We start from the raw sequence: 7,732 nt of genomic DNA, 5'->3' as shown, positions 1-7,732 counted from the left end.
GGCCGGGGCCCGGGCCGGGGCCGGGGCCGGGGCGGCGGGGGGCGCGGGGGGCGCGGGGCGCAGCCCAGGAGCCCTCAGTGCGCGCGCGCGCCGCGGAGCCGCCTCTGCACCATCCCGGCCGGCCGTCGGCTCCTGCGCTCCGGCCCGCGATCCGCGCTGCGCCGCCGCCGCTCTGACAGCTGCGGCCCGGCCCGCCCCGCCCGCCCCGCCCCCAGCCGGCGCCCAATCGCGAGCGGCTCAGCCGCGGCCCCGCCCCGCACGTGCTGCCCGGGGCCGCCGACGGGGGCGCAGTGGGTCGCGCGGCCGTGGGGCAGGGGCCGGGACTCCCCCGCTGCCCCCCGCTGCCCCCCGCTGCCCCCCGCTGTCCCCCGCTGCCCCCCGCTGCCCCGGCGCGGAGGGGTCGGGGCTGGGGGCGCGAGGAGGGGCTCCGGGGGCGCGCAGGGAGGGCCCGGAGCCAGTGTTCCCCATCGCCCCCCACTGGCTCCCACTGCCTGAGCGCGGAAGGGCTTGGGCGGACGCGGGGAGGGGCGCGGGAGGGGCCGGGGAGGGGCGCGGGGAGGGCCCGGCCCAGGGCGGGCGGCGGGCGGCGGGCGGCGTCGGGAGACGGGAGACGGGAGAGGGTCTCTGCGGGCGCGTGGGGTGCCTGCCCTGAGGGCACCCACCCGGAGAGCCTGAAGATGACCGCTGGGGGCTTGCCCAGTCCCCAGGCCTCTGCCCCGGGGAGACCCAGATCCAGCTGCTGACTTCTCCCAGGTCCCATTCCTATGTGCGCTCTGAGACCCTCCCCAGGTTCCCGTGGGGGCCCCCAGAAACACTGCGTCCACAGGGGCCTCCCCAATCTTCAGACCTGCGGCTGCATGCCAGGGAAGGGACAAAGCCCTGAAAGGAAGACCCCGGGCAGACCCCTCACTCTCTCTAGGACTCAGTGCCTCTCCTGGGGTTGACAGGAGGCCAGGATTCAGTTGGGAAGCCTATGAGTGGTCACCACCTGCTATGGAGGAGGGCAAGTCTGCGTCTGTGGCTGGTGGTTGAGTAGCTTCTGTGTCAAGGGCCACAGTCCCCGCCCTCCCCCATCTCAGGGGTGCTATGGTCCTGTGTCCCCCTTCATCTATTTGAGGCTTCAAAATTAAAATCCCATACAAAGGGACATCTCGGTGGCTCAGTGGTTGAGTGTCTGCCTTTGGCTCAGGGCATGACCCCGGGGTCCTGGGAAGGAGTCCTGTATCGGGCTCCCCGCAGGGAGCCTGCTTCTCCCTCTGCCTGCATCTCTGCCTCGTTCTCTGAGTTTCTCATGAATAAATAAATAAAATCTTAAAAAAAAATAAACTCCCATACAAAGTGCTGAGGATAAAATGTCAGCACCATATAGAGCCTGCAAACCCAGGGTTACCCCCACGTTCCACAGACCCATCCCAGGGCCCAGAAGATACCCCGTTGTGGACATGCAGCAGGTTGGCAGGGTTGGTGCTGACCTGGGGCTCTGAAGCCACCCTCCTGGGCTGGGGGTTCAGTTCCCGCTGCAGGATGTTCTGTACCCAGAATCCACAGGCAGGTGTGTCCCACAAAATTGCTGGTCACGGTCTCGGCATAGCCATGGGGGGATGAAGCACGAGGCATCCCTCCCTGCTGAGAGCAGAATTAATCCCCACACTGGTGTTTCTTGGCGCCTTGGAGGTGTGTTGGGTACAGCCAACGGTCATGGGGAGGCCAGGAAACAGATCCCATCCTGAATGTTCCTTGCTGCCTCCTCCCAGATGGCAGCCAGGTGAGGGAAGTTCTCGTGGGTGCCCTGGGATGACAGGTGCTCAGTAGGCCAGCACAGGCCTAGGAGCTCCACAGGCCTGGGGCTGGGCCCTGGCAATGCCCCTCAGAACTGCGGGGTGGTGCCAGCAAGGGGACAGCCCCTGCGGTGGGGCTCTGTCCATCTGTGGTGGAGACACAGCCATGGCTCTAAGCTCAACCCCAGGGACCCCTTCCCAGTCGCCAAAATTCCTCCTCCATTCAGCCATAGCTCTGCCCAGGGAGACGGTTTCACACTTGGTCAGAAAGAGGGGCACTCCCTTTCCAGCTGCCAGTAGACCCAGAGCAGGGGAAGAGGTCAGAGTTTTCAAATCTGGTGTGTGCGGGGCGGGGGCGGTTCTCTGAGCAGCTATTCTTACTGTGTGGGCTCTTCTGGGATTTTAACTCAAGGACAGTCTGTAGAGCAAGTCTCTGGTTGGATCCTGGGCCACCGAGGCCAGGACGGCAGCCCTTTGTGACTGTGTGGCCCTGGGCAAGTCACTGTGGTCCCCCAAGAGTTTCTGGCAGTGTCATGGGACCATCAGCCCTAAGACTTGTAGGGTCCTTATGTCCATCTCACTGGGGAAGAAGCCAAGGCCTGGGGCAGAAAAGGTCACAGATCTGGTCAATGGCAGGACTCACACAGAACCCTGGTGCGCCTGCCCCTGACGCGGCGTGTCCCGTGCCACCCCACGACACTGCCCTGGGCTCTGCTGGGACTCAGCTTCTCAGCAGCCCCATCCAGGTGGCTCTGACCTCAGTGATGGCTAAAGGCCTTCAGTGTTCACTTGTGGCGCCTGGACAGTGGGCACCGGACATTACTGGCCGGTATTCCAAAGGCAAGTGTATTTAGGAAGTGATGGGACAAGCACAGAAGACTAGGCCTTTTGGAGCCTTGGGCCTGAGGGCATACATGGAGCGTCCTGGGAGGAGGCACAGGCTGCTGTGTCCCTGTGTGAACCTGACTGCAGCACATCCTGTGAGGTGTCTGGAGTGTTGCGACCCCCTCAGGAACACCAGCGTCCCCAGGCTGCAGACTGGGAGCTCAGGCCTCCGACTTTCTGTCCTTCTGGGGCACGCAGCTCTCAGCAACCATACCCGGGCCCTGGATGCCCCGACGTCTACCTCTAGACGTGCCCCCCCAAGGCCCATGTGCATGTCTCCCCCGTGGGTTCTCCCACAGCTCCCTAAACTTAGCTCAGTCGGAACTAAGGCCTGCTCCACCCTGCATCATTTATCTCTTGGCAAACAGCACTATCACCCACATGGTCACTGAACATGAGGCCACCTGAGATTCCTCCCCCAACGACCCCATCCAGGGCTTGTCCACTTTTTCGCTTTAGAATCCCAGGGTCCCCGTCATTCACTGACTCGGCTCAAACCTCTGCAGGTCTTAACCTTTGTAAAACTCAACACCAGCTGCCCCAACATCCCCCTCCCCGTCTTTTCTCCATATTTCTGGCCAATAACTTCCTAAATCCCACCCATGACCACATCAATACCTTGCACACAACCTTCCTACGGCCTCCCAGTGCCCACGGGGTAAAAATACCTAAACCTCTTAACGCTGTCTGCAGGACCCATCATAGCCCGACCCACGCCAGTCTGCAGCCTCAGATCCACGCCCCTGAAAACAGAGCTCCCTGAACCACAGGGATCACACTTTCTGGAGCCGGGGGGAGGGTGATGGGAATTGGGGTGCATGTCTAGAGACCCTGCTCTCCCCGCAACGCAGTGCTGTTCAGGACCACGGAGAGCAGCACCCAGGAGCCCCCTCCCCTGCGCTTGGCCACCTGTGTCCAGGGGAGGGGGTTGGCCTGGCTCTCACCTCCCACTGCCCCTCAAACACACAACGCAGCCCTCCTTGATCCACCTGAAAAATTTTCATTTCCTCCTCCGGCCACTTGAGTGACCTGGGCACGCCTCCTTCGTGCCAAACTCATTGCATTGATCATATTTGTACATCAGCACCCCCACCCACCCTCCCCACCCACCATCCGTGAGTCTCGGGGGGCTGATCCATCTGCACAGCCCAGTGCAGGGGAGGTGCTCAGAGAGTGTTTGTTGATTGAATGAGTAAATGACATTTAGCAGGTGCTCAGGAAGTGTGTGCAGATTTGCATCACGTCCCTGTTGCCCCAGTGACTCAGAAGCCAGCCAGATTCGTCTCCTGGCCCCTCTGGAAAAGGCGTTTTGTCCCCGACTGCCTCCCCACGTTGCTTACCTTCCCCATGGGTCAGCAGGTCAGTGGCTGCTGGCCCTAGGGAGACAGCGCCCTCCTCGGCTCCTGTGCTCACCAAGCATCCCCTGAGCCTGGGCGCGCTGTGTCAGTTCTGCTCCAAGTGCTCCGTCCCTGCCTCTCCCTCCTGCTCAGAACAGATGGCTCTGGGACCCCGCGAACACAGAAGTTCCTGTTCTGTCATTCGAACATTTTTAACGCTTTCTGAATTAGAGAAGTGTCAGTCTCCTCTGATGGTGGACTCAGACTGATGGAAACAAAGGCTCCCTTCAAGGAAACTGAGCCCGGTTCTTCCTGGTCATGCCGCCGGGACAAGCCGCCCGCCCCAGCTCTTGCAGTGGTCACCGTCTTTGTTTTTGTCTGTTTTTCTTCCATTGCTGTTTTGTTTGGATATTCAGAGTCCACCCCCTTCCCAGTAGCACCCTGGCTTCCTGGGCCTGAAGGTGCTAAAAATCCAGGAACGGCCATCGGGTCCAACGGGACCCTCTTGTCCCAGGGTTTAAATCTTGAGGAGGGCGGCAAGAAGATACGGAGAATCACCTGGCACTTTGGTGAAGGTCCCCAGTAAGACAGCCCTGGGTCTGGCCCCAAATCGGCATCATCCCCAGCAATTCTGTGAGCTCCTAACATGCTTCCAACAAGTCCCTCTGTTGCCCGAGGTGGCTACTCGGTGTCTTGTGCATGCAACCCCACAACCCCACAGAGTCACACAGGAGGAGTACATGGGGCCGGGCAGCTTCCTGCATGGGCTGAGCTTGGCACCACGGCCTCCTGCCCACTCAGTCCCTAAAGGTTGCGTTAAACCCAAAACTTCACATTCCCACTGTGCAGTGGAGGACAGATGGACAGACGCTCCAGGGAGTGAGCCGCATCTGGTGCTGTGGGGGGATGAGCCAGGGCTAGAGTGACCCCTCCCCCACGAGTGCGCTCCACCTTCCAGGCCTGGGGTTGGAGGAGAGCCCAGCTGTAACCACGGCCGCACACCCTCACACGCGGACTCAGAAGCAAGCACACTCAGGCACACCTGCATGCTGGGATGAATGCTGGGAGCTGGAATGCACGTGATGTCCATTGGGGAAGAGCAGTAAACATACTGAATGGGTGGGGTGGGCGTGAGGGCCTGTCCTGCTGAGCCGTGCGCCTGACATGCGGACCCACTAAGAGCATCAGACCTGGGATCGTCGGCCGCCAGGTGTGATGCGTGGACCAGCCTCCCCCCGCCACAGGGGCCTGCGTGCTGGGCCCTACAGGATGCACACCTGCCGCCAAGGGCAGGGGCTCAAGGGGCCGCCCAGTGAGGCAGGGGTGCTGGGAGCATGAGCAGAGGCGGGGAGCACCACTCACACAGCAGACCTGGTCTCTCCCTCCCACAGTCCACAGGCCCTGCCCTGGGGGAAGTGCCCTGGGAGTTCCTGGGTGTACACTGTGTCCAGCCGGGTCCAGTGAGCCCCACCCGGCCCGCCCAGCGACCCAAACACCAGGAGGCTGTGACTCAGGAGAAACCACCCTGGTTCCGGATTCCAGCCGCAGCTCCTCAGCCGCTCAAGCCCCTGGTCCCCGCCAGTCTCTCCTGCCCCAGAGCACACTCCCCTCCAGGGGCAGGGACACCTTCTGCCCCCCACACCTGCTCTTTGCTGGCTCCCCCCACACCTGCTCAGAGGGGGCTCCTGGGGGGCAGCAACGGCTCCTGGGAGGTAGCAGGGACTCTTGGGGGCAGCAGGGGCTTATTGGAGGCATGGAGGGAGCTCCTGGGGCCATGGGGGGCAGGGGGCTCCTGGGAGACAGTGGGGGCTCCTGGGGGCTTGTTGGAGGCACGGAGGGGGCTCCTGGGGGGTAGTGGAGGGGCTCTGGGGGCCAGAACCCCTCCGTCTGCCCACAGCTGTGCCTCACTCAGCCTGCTGCTCTCTGCCTTGTGTTGGGCTGCGAGGTCCAAGGCCAGGATCGGAATCAGAGTCGCGGCTCAGCACCTGATTCTGGAACCTGCACGTATGGGGTTTCTGACCTTTCGCGCTCCCCCCCGCCCCCCGCCCGCTGCTGGGCTCTGGGGTGGCAGGGGGAGTGGCTGTTCTGAGTTCTGGGAACCCTCGCCCATTTCCTAGGAACTGAGCCTGTCAGGGGTCCAGGGACCCTGGGGCAGTTTTTCTGAGGGCTGGATCCAGGCTTCGAAAACCCCACAGCGAGGGTTGGGAAGGCCACACTCATCACCCCTGACACACAGCCAGTGGTGCTGAGTGGGACAAGGCATTCTGGCACCCTGCACAGACCAGGTGTCCCCCCAGGAGGAGCAAGTGTGGTCCTGGGATCTACACGTGTGTTTCATCATCCTTGGTTTTTGTACCAAGCTCCTGAACCCCCAGAATGTCCTAAATCCTGGTACAGAGACCCCAAAAGTATCTTTTGTTTGTTAGCAAGGTGGCACTGGGACCCCAGTAAGGGGGCTGGTGGCAGGAGAACCACTCCGGGTCTGCCTCCTGACCTCTGGGTACCGACAGGGGGCAGGAGGGCCAATCAATCACCTGCAACCGATGGTTTAATCAATCGTGTCTGAGTAATGAAGCCTCAGTAGGAGCCAAGAAGGACAGAGTGAGCCCGGCGGGTGCTGGCCGGGCCCTGGGGAGGGTGTGGCGGCGCTGCCTCTTCCCTACACCTCGTCCTGGGCATCTCTCCACCCACTGCTCCCGAGTCATGTCCTCTTATCATAACCCGAGGATGAGGCCTGTGATCCGCTCCCACTGACGCATCAACCTGGGGATGCGGTCATGGGAACCTCCGATTCGGAGCCATTTGGTCAGAAGAATGGGGAACAGCTGACTTGCTCCTGGGGTCAGACGCAGGGGTGGAGGCGGCCTGTAGGATGGAGCCCTTACCCTGTGGACTCTGACTCTACCTCCACGGACACAGTTGAGGGCTGGAGAGCTGGCTGGTGCCAGAGGCCTGCTGGGGGTGGGTGGGAACCCCGTGGTCATGGTTACAGGGCACAGGTCCCTTACCAAGCAGGCCTTTCCTTCTAGTTTCAGGACCAGGTGGGGGGCTGGTCCTCCTGGGGCAGCCACTCCTGAAGAAGGGCTGAAACAGGGTTAGGGAGAAGGGGGTGCTGGGCGGGAGAGTCCAGCTCTGGGAGCTTGGCCATTCGCAGTCAGGGCAGGGAGGAGGGATGAAGCAGATAGGGATCCAGAGGTAAGCGTGAGCCTGGTGGCCGCTCAGCCCACAGCTGCAGGGAGGCCCCGGGGTGGGGGTGGGGGGACACTTGTGCTCACGGCATAGAGAGAACACGTTTCCCCACTGCTGCCCGCCTGGACGCTGCTGGGGCCCTGCAGGCCGGCTGCTCTGAACCCAGCAGGTGGCAAGTGTGAGTCCCACAGAGCCAGCTGTCCCCGTGCGCCCAGTGGGATCGGGTGTAAGCAGCGGTGGTGGGGGGCGGCGGGGAGCGAGTACCACCTCCTCCAGGAGCCCGTGTGGAAACCTCTGTCAGAGACTGCTGGGTGGCCCCCACCTGCCCCACCTCTGAGTGGCTCAGGCCAAAGGGCATCCTGCGGCCTCCTGACCTGCAGGAGGAGGGACGGAGGGGCCCAGGGCAGGGCCTCCCAGAGACCCTTGCGGAGGAGCCACCCTGTACCCCCCGGGGCTGCCCACCGCTTCCCCACCTGCCCCCACTCCCAGCAAAGACGTCTTGAGGGGCAGATAACAGGTGGTGAAAGGCCGACACCCTTGCAC

The sequence above is a fragment of the Canis lupus genome, chromosome 5 (genome assembly GCF_003254725.2).
Source record: "Canis lupus dingo isolate Sandy chromosome 5, ASM325472v2, whole genome shotgun sequence".
NCBI classification, from domain to species: Eukaryota; Metazoa; Chordata; class Mammalia; order Carnivora; family Canidae; genus Canis; species Canis lupus.
The sequence above is the reverse complement of the archived record's forward strand: the minus strand, read 5'-3'. Positions refer to the sequence as shown.